Source organism: Odocoileus virginianus, chromosome 8 (assembly GCF_023699985.2).
Source record: "Odocoileus virginianus isolate 20LAN1187 ecotype Illinois chromosome 8, Ovbor_1.2, whole genome shotgun sequence".
Lineage (NCBI taxonomy): Eukaryota > Metazoa > Chordata > Mammalia > Artiodactyla > Cervidae > Odocoileus > Odocoileus virginianus.
The window spans coordinates 33780032-33793497 of record NC_069681.1 but is presented as its reverse complement, the minus strand read 5'-3'; the positions used below and the strand labels follow the sequence as shown (position 1 = coordinate 33793497).

Below are 13466 nucleotides of genomic sequence, written 5' to 3'. Positions count from 1 at the left end.
CAGCAATTAAAATATAAATGTGCAGAAACTCAAGACCATCCATTCTCTCCCTTTATTTCCCTGTTTAACTGTTTGTCACTGAGGCCATCTCCCCCCGGTAAATGTATGGCTGGGACAGGGCCTCCTCAGCAATAAACTTGTAGCCTCTGAGAAGACACAATGCCTCCGAGCTGGTGCATATGGTCCCCTGTGAGATTTGCATCACATTAGAGATGCGGCTACAGGTCATATGGGTGGTGTGGTTAACGGGCTTAGTAAAGCTGTTTTGAAGAGGTTAACCCAGCTTGTAGTAAGGGTAAATAAACATAACAACCACCCATTCTTCCCTATTCAGCATGTGCTCTTATATTGAAGGCTAAAGGGTATTGAAGCCGCGAAGGATCAACTTGTGTTTGCCAGAGGACGCCAATGAAATTTGAAACACCAACAATCAGAGATTTTGTTTCTGCTCCTCATTAAATCATGAGCTTTTGTGTGGAGACTCCGGACGACTGTTCTTTAAGAAATTAACAGAATGGGAAGTTTTAAACTCTACACCAACCTTTTCATGACCTACACAGCAGCAAAGCTGCCACTCTTAGACAAACACCGCGGGGAAGGCTGTTCTGTTTATTTAAATTTGTAAATAGAAAACAGTTGTTTTTTTTTTTTTAATTTTCATTTTTCACCTTCTCCTATGCCCTTTTTATCTACTACGTGGCCGCTACCTTGTGCCCCAACCGGAGGTTTGCTTTCCTCCTACCTCTTCCAGGCACTCCAGGAAGCCCGAGAGGGGAGTAGGGCTGATGGTTTTATACAAGGAAAGGCACCATGGAGCCCAAGCGAAGTGGGAGAGGCCCACAAGTGGTCACGCAGCACCCACCCACCTGGGCAGGGCGGTTGCCACAGACACGCAGAGGAACGTGATCCAGGCTGGGCAAGTCCTGGGAAACACAGGCTTGAGACATGAACTAATATTCTCCCCAACATGGGACGGGCGGAGACATCATTTCTTAACTGAGATGGGATGTGCTTGGCTGGTGTCCACTTGGGGAAAAAAAAAAAAAAGGTGGGAACCTGCTTCCTCCTCCCTCAGAGGGGATGCAAGGATGAAGGTGGGGTCTCAGCCAACTTGGAGGTGACAAGCCTCCAGCCAAATTGGGCTTCAGGACTTCGGACAGTGGCAGTGGGCAGCAGTCACGGAAGAAGCCACCCCCCTCCCCGCCAACCTACTAAGCAGCTGTCCCCACCGAGGCTGGCTGTCGGTGTGTGCAGGGTAAATCACGACCTGTGGTTTAAAAACCACAGTTTTTGTGCAGCTGGACCCCGCTTCTCAGAACACTGAAATCCAGGAGGACTGCTTGGAGGCAGAGGGAGGCTTCCTCTCATTTTGTCCTGCAATATAACACCATCAGGATATCAGAAGCATTTATTGTTGTTCAGTCGCTCAGGTGTGTCCGACTCTTTGTGACCCCATGGACTGCAGCATGCCAGGCTTCCCTGTCCTTCACCATCTCCTGGAGTTTGCTCAAACTCATGTCCATTGAGTCAGTGATGCCATCCGCTGGTTATCTCATCCTCTGTCGTCTCCTTTTTCTCTTGCCTTCTATCTTTCCCAGCATCAGGATTTTTTCTAGTGAGTTGGCTCTTTGCATCAGGTGGCCAAAGTACTGGAGTTTCAGCTTCAGCATCAGTCCTTCTAATGAATATTCAGGGTTGATTTCTTTAGGATTGACTGGTTTGCTCTCCTTGCAGTCCAAGGTACTCTCAAGAGTCTTCTCCAACACTACAGTTCAAAAGAATCAATTCTTTGGTGCTCAGCCTTCTTTATGGTCCAGCTCTCACATCCACACATGACTACTGGAAAAACCATAGCCTTGACTATGCGGACCTTTGTCGGCAAAGTAATGTCTCTGCTTTTTAATATGCTGTCTAGTTGGTCATAGCTTTTCTTCCAAGGAGCAAGTGTCTTTTAATTTCATGGCTGCAGTCACCGTCTGCAGTGATTTTGGAGCCCAAGAAAATAAAGTCTCTCACTGTTTCCTTTGTTTCCCCATCTATTTGCCATGAAGTGATGGGACCGGATGCCATGATCTTAGTTTTCAGAAGCATAGGCAGAGCCTATCTTAAACAAAAGAAGGTAATAAAAGCCTTTCTTCGTTCTTTCTACAGGCAGCCCCCATTTCAATGCAGCCGCCCTGCCCATCCTCACAGGCTGGTCCAGATTAACCTCCCCCCAGCCCCAGGTTTTGACAGCATGAAAGGGAGACATCCTCATTTTCACCCCTGTTACACAGGCAACCCCCGAACCTGACTGGTGGACCTCCTGGAACCTGGGGGTTCCTGAGAGCCAAGGCCCTCACTCTAAGGGACCCCAGAGGCCAGGGCAAAGGCATGCGGACCTCAAGAAAAGCAATGCTCTCAGCAGGATCTCCAGGTGGTCCTGAGAGCCGGGCCTGGCAAGGTCTTCCCCACTGCCATCCCTACAGGTTCCCAGAATTCGGGCCATATTGGACTAGTCACCACACCCTTCATCTCAAACCACACTGTGTTCCAACAAAACCACCTTGCTGTTTAAGTCTCCCTAAGGATCAGATTTATCATCTTTGTCATAGCTCCAGGGTCCCAACCATGGTAAGCTCATGACATTAGGACCCACTCGAGTCAAAAATCTGGGCCAAGGTCCCCACTCTCTGCGCACATACCTTAAGGAGAGACGCAGAAGAGGGCTGAGTCAGGGTCAAAGAAGAACAAAGATGTTGGGAGGCAAGAGGTATCCCCACTGTTTCCATACCTACTTCTCGTTGGTGCCTCTGTGGGTTAAGGTCATCCAGGGTGGGTAATGGGAGCTGGTGAGCTCACCCCACTTGGCACATGACAACGTCCAACCTGGGAATTCCTCCCAGCTAGGCGTGGACTGGCTATCAGAAGAGAAACTTGCAGTAATTTGATTAATTAAAAACCATACCTGTTTCTATTTTGTGCAGCTCATCACAAGCTGCTTTGCCATATTACCCCCCTGTTATTAATTCTTGGGGGCTAAATTATGGGTAACACTATTAAAACATTATCAGAACTAATGAGAAACAATTACTTAGAAAATGAGCCAGGACAAGATTGAGTTGAGAACATCAGTGGTGATCACCACAGATTAGTTTAATAAATCATCAGGTGTAAGGCAAGACTGACTGTATGTATGCAAAGCCCCGTCACGGGGAAATGAAATTGAGATTTTTTTTTTGCATAATTTTTTCATTAATCTCAATAGGACCCGCGTGGTGTAGATTGTTTTATCCCCTAATACCTTGCCTGAGGGGGGGTGCCCAATAATGTCTTCATTGTTTTACTGAGGTCTTAATGACAATCTGTGACAACCTCATTTTAATGTATAGAGGATTATATCAGTATAATCATGTTTTATTGAAATGGTGAAGGGGACTCCAGCGGAGTCAGGTACTGTCCTGAGTACAAGTTGGGAAGTTCCTGGACATCAGATTTACAAGTATTGAATCCCCAACCGCCTGGATATCCTCTCCTTCAGGGACTGACTAGGGAAAAGTGTCCTCTAGAACCAAGACTTGCCGCCTCCAGTTTGAATTTCAAAGTAACTCCTTGCCTGGCATATTTTGCTGAATAAATGGAACAAACCATGTAGGGTTTTCTTTTTCTCTCCTAAAACATGCGTGTTGTTATCATGACACCTCAGCCCCTAGTAATTCTTTGGGACGTCAGGAAAATGATCTTCAACAGGGAAGATTAACTTTCTAGTGATGTCTTGAGAGCAGTTAACACGTTTTTTTCTTTTGAAGGGCATTCTGCTTTTTTATCTTGGAAAGCTAAGTGTCTTCCGTTTTGATTTTGATTTTTACTTCTGGCACTTGGAAGGCAGTTGATGGTACAAAAGGGACCCTGAGAGTAACAGTAGGATCTTGTGCCTGCTAATGCTGCGGACGGCCACCGAACCTTCTGTAACCGCAAAGCCTGAGCCCCAGGCTGGGGGACACTGTCCTCCCGGCGCAAGACCCACCCCCGCGAGGTTTCCACGTGGCAACTTCGGGGGAAAGTAATTAGCAGACTTCAGCATTGAAATGTTAAAACCTTAGTCCTTCTTTCCGCGCTTTATTTTAAATCGGGATGGGGTGGGGGGTTAAGAGAATGAACAAAACGGAAAATAAATGACTTGCAAAGACCTTAGTACCTGAAAGCCGGCGCGGTGGGAACGGGCTGCTTTTTACTGCTCTGTGATGAATGGTGGTGGTGGTGGTTAGTTGGTTTAAATTCCAGCAATTATTTGGCAGCACATTTCCTTACGAATCTATAAGAACTGCCAGCGGCGAAAAGAAAGTGATTTGTAGGAGGATACCGAAATCATCGTTAGCGCCTTCCGATCGAGCGCAGATTTAGCTAAACGGGCTGAAGCCTGCAGAATGTTTCTTTACAATTTTTAATGTTTTACAAAATCTTCGAGGATTTGTTTGTTGCTCACGCCTGTCTCTTCTTTTTTTTTTTTTTTTTCTTCTACTCTAAGTGACCCGCTAGGTTTTACCGTTTGCATCTTGCGACGGGAAGGGCGGCCGATCTTTGGGACCGCGCGCCCCGTCGGAAGGACCTGCGTGCGCGGGGCTACCGCGCGCTGAGTCCGCGTCGCCGCCACCCGCGCTTCCCCAAGCCGGGGGTCCGGGCGCATGGCGCGGGGCCCGGCCGGCTCGGGGCGGCCCGCGCGGTGGCCGCTCCCGGGGCTGCGCCGTCGGGCCGGCGGGCGGGCGGGGGCGCGCAGTGGGCCGGGACCGCGGGCCGCCCCGAGCCCGTCGCGCAGCCCCGCTGCAGTGGAGGCAGATCAAAGGCTGCCCCGTGTCCCCGCGGAGCCCGGACAATCCCGCGCCTTTGTGCGCTGTTGCTAGGAGCCCGAGAAACTAAGAGAAAGTGTCAGGAGCATGTTAATCAGACTCGTTACAGTGCAACAATAACGTCTCTCTCGGGTCTCCCAGGCCCCCGCGCACCCCCGCCGCACCCCGCGCACAGGCCCGACACCTGCGCGGGGCCCTCACGCCCGCCCCGGGGACCCGCGGGCCCCTGTGTCCTCCTCCCAGGTCGGCGCCGCGGCCGGGTGCCGGGACGAGGCCCTGGAGTCCCTGCTAGCGCCAGGCGCATCCCTGGGTCCAGGGGTCCCTGACCGAAGCCCGGAGCCCTGAGCCTGCCCAGCGCGGAGCCCATCCCTAACCGGGGGACCCGTGGCGGATCGGGGTCCCCTTGCTTTTCAGTCATTGCAGGGGGTGGGGGGCACTGCCCTCTTGATCAAGCACGATATTAGAATCAAGAGAAAAAAGAACATTCCATTTCAGAGAGCTTTTCAGTGACTTGCTCGAAAAGCCTCTTTTTAAATTTTCTTATCAGATTCCATAGAGGATACTTTAAGTGATAATTCCGAGTTTCTGGAAGAAAAATAACCCAACCTTTGCTAAAGGTAAAGATTGCTCATAACTTTTTCTAGAGAATCACTTCATTCATTCCCTTATTCATTCAACAAACACCTCTCGAGCCCGACTGGATGCCAGACAGCTAGTCTGAAAGCCGCAGGACTGGTTCCGGGCGCACTTTTCTTTTAAAATTAAAATGTCCTTCTGTGAAGTGAAAAGAGGAGTAAAGGCATAAAATAATGTCAAATGTCAAAACAAAAAGAAGCGCCACTGGCTACTGCAGCGACAGTAACGAGAGAGGTGCGAATTAAGAATCTGAAGCCTTTGAAAAACTACACGCCATATGCTTTGAAAACCAGCCACTTTTTTTTTTTCCCACCTATTTCATCTCCTTCTCCCCAATTCTTTTGGCCCCTACGAGTTCAGCCAGGCTGCAGTCCTGACACCAGAGTCCTGCCTGAGGTCTGAGGAATGAAGTCAGCCTTTCTGCGTGTTTGTAAACAGCTTGTCAGATTTGCTAAGAGATCAAACACACTGGGTCTTGGCCCCATTCTGCCCTTGGCCGGACACCGGGAATTGGAAAGCTGCGCTCGGTCTTAGGGCCGAATTTGGCCAACTCAGGGTGTTTTTCTCCAATAGGAGTTCTTGTTCGGGAATCAGGACAGACGTTCAGGAAGGGCAGAGGGGACCAGACTTCTTGGAGTATCACCGCCAAACCCTGAGTCAAAGACAAAGCTTCCCATCACCAGGAAGAACCACCCACGCTCAGATCACCTGTGCCTACCTATTGACCCAGGGGGGAGTCCTGCAACTGCATCAGACTTCTCGGTTGCTCAGAATCAATTTCTCTGTCACGCTGTGTGCAGCATGTAGACATAGAGAAAACGGGACATGGTCCCAGAGGTTAGTCTAAGCCCTAGAAGGAACTTCACAGATCCCCTTCATTACATCAGTAAGAGAGTCGATACACTGAACACCAAAGAAGACCAAACACTGACTATATCCTGGCATTAAAATATGTAGCTAATGCTGACCAACACAATATTGTAAAGCAATTACCTTTCAATTAAAAATAAATACATTTCTTAAAAAAACTACCTAGCTAAGGAGGTGAATCCAGTGAAAAGAAAGCTGAGTGTTTTTTGTTTTTGTTTGTTGTCTACACAGTGCCACATAGCTGGTTTGGGTTTTGTTTTGACTTGAAACAATGCATCCAGTTGCTTTGGTGATTCAGACACAGAAAAGAGTCCAGAGAAAAATGAACTTTCCATCTGACATAGCTTTGTGGTGTGGAGACTTCCTTCAGGAGACTACCCACTCTAGGCATCTTAATTTTTTTTTTTTTTAATGGGCTCTTTTGGGTTCCATGGAAGGAAGAGCGTTAAACCAGCATGAACTTCTGGCTTAGAATCTCTGGGAAAACTGTGTTAATAATGCAAACTCCCGAATTTGGAGAAGAACACATTCGTTTCCTCCGTGGAATTTCCAGGGACTGGAATTCAGGCAGCGGCTTCCAGGGCGGCTCTGTGATGCTCTTCCCAGCGTGGTGCGAGGGAGCGCCAGCCACCAGGAGCCTCTCGGGCATTCCCACGCCAGCCCAGCGACATGCTGCCTGCCCCCCGGGGGGGCCCTGGCCACTGGGCAGCTGGACTCGGTCTGTCTGGTTTCAGGGCCTGACACTGCAGTGCAAAGGCGGTGCGCTGTGCACAAGCCGTCACTCCTGCCTCTCGTGGTACCCAACAAGCTCCTAACCATTTTGCAAGGACGCAGCTTAAAGAGCACTTGTGTGAAGTCTGCCCAGCTCCCCAGAGACAAGGTGCTGGCCCTCCCCTGGTTCTTCACTGCACTGGGTCAAGAGTTCTGTCGTAATACTTTGTATACAGGGGTGGCTGGGTGTCCCGGAAACAGCGTGGGGGCGCTGAACAAAGGACACTGCCACGCATGTCCAGATCCCTCTCCTGCCCATCACTCAGCCCCCGGGCCCCCCCACAGGAGCTCAGGAAGGTGTTTTCACTAAAAGTAGGCCCCGAGACCTCAGTTTCCTCCATCAGACATCCTGCCTCCCAGATGTGTACAAATATTGGCCCTTCCAGTGGACTTGCTCAAGGTCACACAGCTGGCGAAACCAAGACGTCGACAGTCTGGAATTGAAATTGCTGAACCACACGGTGCACAGACGTGAACCCCCCCGACTGACACGTTACGCTCCCCACAAAGGACGCACCAGAGTTTTTTGAAGCAACGAGAACATAGCTGAAGCCTCTTTTTCAACAGCTGCCTCCCTCAGAGACAGTGCCTGACCCTGGCGAGGGTGTGCCAGGTCCTCAGAGTTCAAACAGCCAGTCGTCCAGTGCAGCCAGCTCCTCTAGGGAGGCTTCCTGCCCCCCCCAGCCCCTCCCAGACTAAAGAGCCCTGCGCACACTTTGCCAGGATGGCCCCCTGGGAGGACGGGTCCGACGGCTGGACGGTGTCCTGGCTGGTATAAGGAAAGGGGTTCCAGGAGAGGGCTGAAGGAGCTGGACCCGGACTCCAGGATGAGGCCTCCTCTCGGCCGCCCCCAACTCCTGCAGCCCCCCGTGGCCCCCACCCTTCTGTGCATCACCTCTCAATCCATCCAGCCCCTCTTCTCCTTCTATTTCCCTTTTCCTTATAATTTTTGACCTTCCTTCTTATAGCAAATTCTCAAACCAAAAAATAATCGACAAACGTAGGGAAGAAAACAAAATGGGTAAAAATTAATGTTTCCAATGACGTGTCTGTGTTTGGAAAATAGTAAGTCTAGTGTCCTTAAGCTGTGAACTCCCCCCCCAGGACCCTCCGTGGGCCTTCATTTACTGTGAACTTGGCAAGGGGAGTTTATTGGCCCATTTCACTGCAGAGAGCCGGAGTGCAGAGGAGAGCTAATACTGTACTTTGGAAATCCATGGAGAAATGTCAGTGAGGCTGCTAATTACTCAGTAAATTAAACACTGCTGCCAAAGCTGCTATTTCTCATGTCCGGCATTTTGATTGTGCTCTTAAAGCAGGGCCAACATTCAGATTCCCGTTAAGCGATCAAGAAGATGCGGATCTGGCAAACTGGTTACTAGTTCTTTATGTTTCAGGAGACATCATTTGAGTGTGCAGCCTGCAACTCACATGGGAGCCCAGAAGGCTGCTGACAAATAACAGAGCTTAAAGAGATAAAAATCTGCTTTCTATCCCGTTCTTAACTTTATTTCTTCGGGGGAGGACATTGACAGAAAGGTAACAGTAAATGATTATTTATTTAAAAAAAATAGGTTATTTTCAAATTATGATAAACATTCCACGTTGGATGACTGAGGGTGGAATCCCCCCAAATCATTTTCTTTATCACAACTTGGCTTTGTAAAGAGCTTTGTGAAAACCAGTCCGTCTTTGCATCATCTAAGGAATTTTAAATTGTGACATATATTTATGAGACTATTTCAGGTGAATATTTTCAAAATAAGTAGCAAATAAATGGGTCATGAATTTGCATGCACCGCTTCTGAAAATGAGCACATTTGAAAGCAGTTTGCTCCAAAGGCGCCATTGGCCTTTTTCCTTACTTCTCAGAGAGCATATGTGTTGCATTAGTCAGAAAAGGGCGTGTTTTCATAGCCTCCAGTGCTGCATTTATAAAAATTGTGATGATTTTAGGACTGCACCTTCATTTTTTGAATTTTCAAAACTTGTCCCTTTTTGCTCTTTTATTTTCTTTCAACAAAACAAAGACAGGAGAACCCCTGTAAGAAATTTTATACATTCCCACAGAGTCGCAGTTTGTTGACCTTCAGGCCACAGAGTAAAACCTTCCTTTTAAGTCAAGCATTCCCCATTGGGAAGTGCTCCAGCTTTTTCTTTTTATGAGGAATTTTAACTGCTGGACTTAATTTAATTATTGTATTTTGTGCATACACCCAGAAGCCTCAGGGCCTGAGCTTTACTTTTTTTCAAAACTTTCAAATGAATATCTTTAGAAATGCACATTTCTGACGGTAACCTTCCTTCTTCACTTGTATTTCTAATCTAAATACCAGACTTCGATGGTTCTGTTTCCCGACTTATTCATGGAGAGGCTTCAATGTCACATGTCTTTGCAACAGACACTCTTTTCCGGTAGACACGGAATATGGTCATTTGAGTCTTGAACATGGGACCCCAGGCTTCATAGCAAGAAAATAAAAACCATCTCCAGTTGAACTACATTTTAAAACTTGATGGTTCTGGGGACATAGTCTTCAATGAAAAGTTTGAAAGTTCCTAGTTTGAAACCAGTAGCATGCTGGCCCCACGGTTGTAGTTTGCCACCATCTGTCCCTATATTTCTCTGACATAGTCCCCAGCATCAGCTGCTTCTCCCAGAACTCTGTCTCTCTCCCTCTCTCTCTCTCACACACACACACAGAGTTGTCATCTCGAGCTAAGGGCAAAGATTCACTATCTTCTTTTCTCCTCTCTTCTTATCCATAAACAGCTTCACTTGAGCCTTCTGATTTCCACTTGGAAATCAAACACTTTGACCACATTCTGACTCTCAAAGACAAAAAATACCTTTTTTTTTCTGGTAATGACTTAAAACTCATATAGGCATATTGGAATCTGGAACAAACATAAACTTGCCAAATTCATAAGCTCCGCCTAAAACATTTCATGAGGGTTGGACCACTTATTAAGTAAGTTTCATTTTAGGATTTCTGAGACCTCTGAATTTAGGAAGATGTTTTCAAGCAGAATTATCTGCTAGGGGAATCTGATTCTCTTATTTATTATGACTTAAAATTGTAGAAATCGCAGCATTTTGATGTCAAAGAAGGACTTTTAAGATCACCTTAGCCAAAGATCTGGACCCTGGCACATATTAGAATTATCAGGTGAATATTTAGTAACTACCCCAGTCGAACCCATCATTTTGCAGGTTAAAAAGAGAAACAGCCAAACAAAACTATGATGGCTCTTCCATTCGAGGTCTAAGGTACAACATCGTAACATGATTCGGCAACTCCTGGCCATGCTAAACTTTAAAAGGCAAACTTGGGTTTCCGTAATTACGTTTTGGGCCACACCACTTGAACAATAGTTGACTGATTCTTCCCATGATACACTTTGGAATTTTATCCACATTCGCATCCCTGACTGGTCACAGAATAGGTTGGAAGGGTCACAGTCTTGAGATGTCTCACTCTAACTTTTGAAATAAGGTACACTTGTGTGGATGTCTGCCCTTCCTGTGAACGCAATTAAGTTGGCTTTTCAGGGGCAATGTCATGCTCCATGACTGATACTCTGCGAATTTATGTTTCCTACATATATATAAAATATCTCGGCAAAAGCAGTATTTCTCCCAGTGTCATCTGACGATCTCAAAACACTCAAACCATAGAGCTTTACAACGTACTGGTTTTATAAAAACAGAAGCAAAGGGACGTCTAATAACAGCTCATCTGAGTGAGTCCCAGGGTCCTTCGAAGGCAGCAGTGAGCTTAGCTGTCACCTCTGATGGCCTCAAGAGAGCGAGGGAAACCATGCTGAGAGCAAGGGCTCCTTCTAGGAAGAAGTCTCAGCTGGGGTCTCCTCGGCCCTTTGAGCCAGCTTGGTCAATGCTGGCCCTCACCCCACCTCCCCCAAGTAGAGCACCCCCTCACCCTTCCCACACCTTAGCTGCCTCCTATTCCCCCTTCCCCATGCATCGGAGGTGGCATGCTTGCAGGTCACCAAGGGAAAAGGGGCGCTCCAGTCATTTGGACTAGAGGGCCAAGGACCTCCCAGGAGAGATCCAGGGAGCTTTGATCTCAATTATTTGCCTTGGGCTGAAAGACCTCTATTTGGCCACTCCTCAAGGGTCCTAATAAGGCCAGGACCTGGGATCCCAGAGGCAAACCTTTTTTCTTTTTTTTTTTAAACGAAAGGAATGCCGAGATGCAATGATTAAAGCTATAGAGTTACGGGGAGATGGCATGTTAATATGAGGCATACCTACATAGAATACGCTCAGTAATTCACTCCTCCAGCAAATATTAATCGAGCTTCTATGGTGTGCCTGCAGTAAGTGACATCACTGTGTCAGTGATGGGCTCGAAGGGTCACCCTGAGGCTGGCCCCAAGGTCTTGTCCAATAGATCCATCAGAGTGAAGGAACGTGGGTGGTGAAAGCCTGTCTCATTCTGGCCCCCCGGCCCCCATCCTGTTCTAATTACTCCTCCTATCCTTTCTAACAAACGTGCACCAAGATCATAGCTCCAGGCCTGAGACCAAAAAGTAAGGAAGAAATCAAGAGTATCTTAGAGGTAGATTCTCATGCAACCTTAAAAAAAGAATGTGTATGAAAAGATTTTTAAAACATTTAATGACAAGAACTGTGAAACATTTGCCCTTGCTCGGTTACTTTCTTCCCCTTTACACTTTTCTGTACCTTTCAAATTGGCTACAATGAACTCATATCACTGTGATAAACAAGAAGTAAGATGAATGATAAAATTGTTGTTCAGTCCCCTCAGTCGTCCAACTCTTGTGACCCCATGGACTGTAGCCTGCCAGGTTCCTCCCTTCATGGAACTTCCCAGGCAAGAAAACTGGAGTGGGTTGCCATTTCCTTCTCCAGGGGGTCTTCCCTCCCCAGGGATTGAACCCTAGTCTCCTGCGTTGGCAGGCAGATTCTTTACCATCTGAGCCACCAGGGAAGCCCAAATGTGGGACTTTGGATTTTTCCTTATTTTCTAAAATAGATGGAAGCTTTGTAAACAGAAAAATGTTTGTTAGCATTTAATTTTGTGGTTTTAAGTAAGGATGACCAGAGGTGAGCAAAATAAATCTAGGCAAAAATCAGAATTTGTTTTTTGTTTCTTTCTGTTTGCTTTGTTTTTTGTTTCCCACTCGAAGCTAGTGGGATCAGAGTTCCAAGACCAGGATCGAACCCAGGCCCCCACTTTATGCTGTGGAAGCATGGTATCCTAACCACTGGACTGCCAGGGAAGGCTCCCAAAATCAAAATTTGGATGAGAGAGAAAGTTCATTATTATTACAAGAGTAGTCAGAAACTGGACCAGAGAAAATTTAAAGCAATAAGTTTTTTGACTAGCAAACTAAATCATTTTTTGAGGGCAGACCTCCAAGGCCAGCACTTACAAGGCTGGCGGCAGTGTAACTAGGTACAGTCCTCCCGGAAAATATTTGGCGACGTGTGTCCACAGACTTACTGTCATTTACTTATTCCTTTTACATCTGGATCTGGGAAACTCTGTGATCCTAAATATAGAAAAAGCCTCATTCACAAACTCAAGTCACAGTTGCATCAATCAAATTAGAGAAGTATGGCAACCATGATGGAATATTAAGCAGCCACTTAAAGCTTGTGTTTCTGAAGAAAATAAGGAAAAGCTTCATTTCACAACAGATACCAAGCTGTACATGCAGTCTGGAGCTGAACTGTCTGACTCCTACTTCTTACATGTGAGGAACCTTGGGCAAGAAACTAGCCTCTCCGTGCCTCGGTTTTATTCCCTATGAAATGGGGGTAATAGTGGTACCTCTCTCATAGGATGGCTATGAGACTTAACTGAATTAGTACGTATAAAGATGAGTACCTGACACATAGTATGCCCTCAACAAGTGTTAGCTGTTATTATTATTACAATGTGATTGCGTGTGTGTGTAGTCGCTAGGTCGTGTCTGACTCCAGGCGAGATATACTGGAGTGGGTTGCCATTTCCTTCTCTAACAGTGTTAATAAGAAATCACAACAGAAGAAAATCCACCAAAATGTTAGCAATTACTGTGTTTGGAGGTAGAGCCTATTGCTGATTTTCATTTTGACTTCTTTTTACATTTTTGTGTTTCCAAATTTTTCATGAAATATATATATCAAAAATTTTAAAAAAACACAAGTTGGAGCTAATTACAAACAGAATCTATGAAACACCGCTTTTGATGGTACTGCGGTCACCTAGAAGGCCTAGAAGGCCCTGGGTAGAGTCCCTGGCAGGAAGTTTTCATAGGGTCTGAACCTCCTGCTGCCAGGATGCGGGCACGGGGAGGATGGACTCAGCTCCGGCCAGTCATGGACCGTGC

The 13466-nt window shown here is 46.9% G+C and overlaps 1 protein-coding gene across 3 annotated transcripts in view; it reads left to right on the top strand.

The window, feature by feature from the left end:
- The window catches only part of CLYBL (citramalyl-CoA lyase), a 226188-nt gene extending 219698 nt beyond the window's left edge, over positions 1-6490 (top strand). The window contains exon 9 of one of the 3 annotated variants that reach the window (XM_070471454.1): positions 6036-6490. The gene's annotated coding sequence lies outside the window, so the exon portion shown is untranslated. Of the gene's footprint in view, positions 1-334; positions 482-6035 lie in introns of those variants that run through there. The other 2 variants (XM_070471453.1, XM_070471452.1) reach the window with 2 other exon arrangements.
- The last annotated feature ends 6976 nt before the right edge of the window (positions 6491-13466 follow it).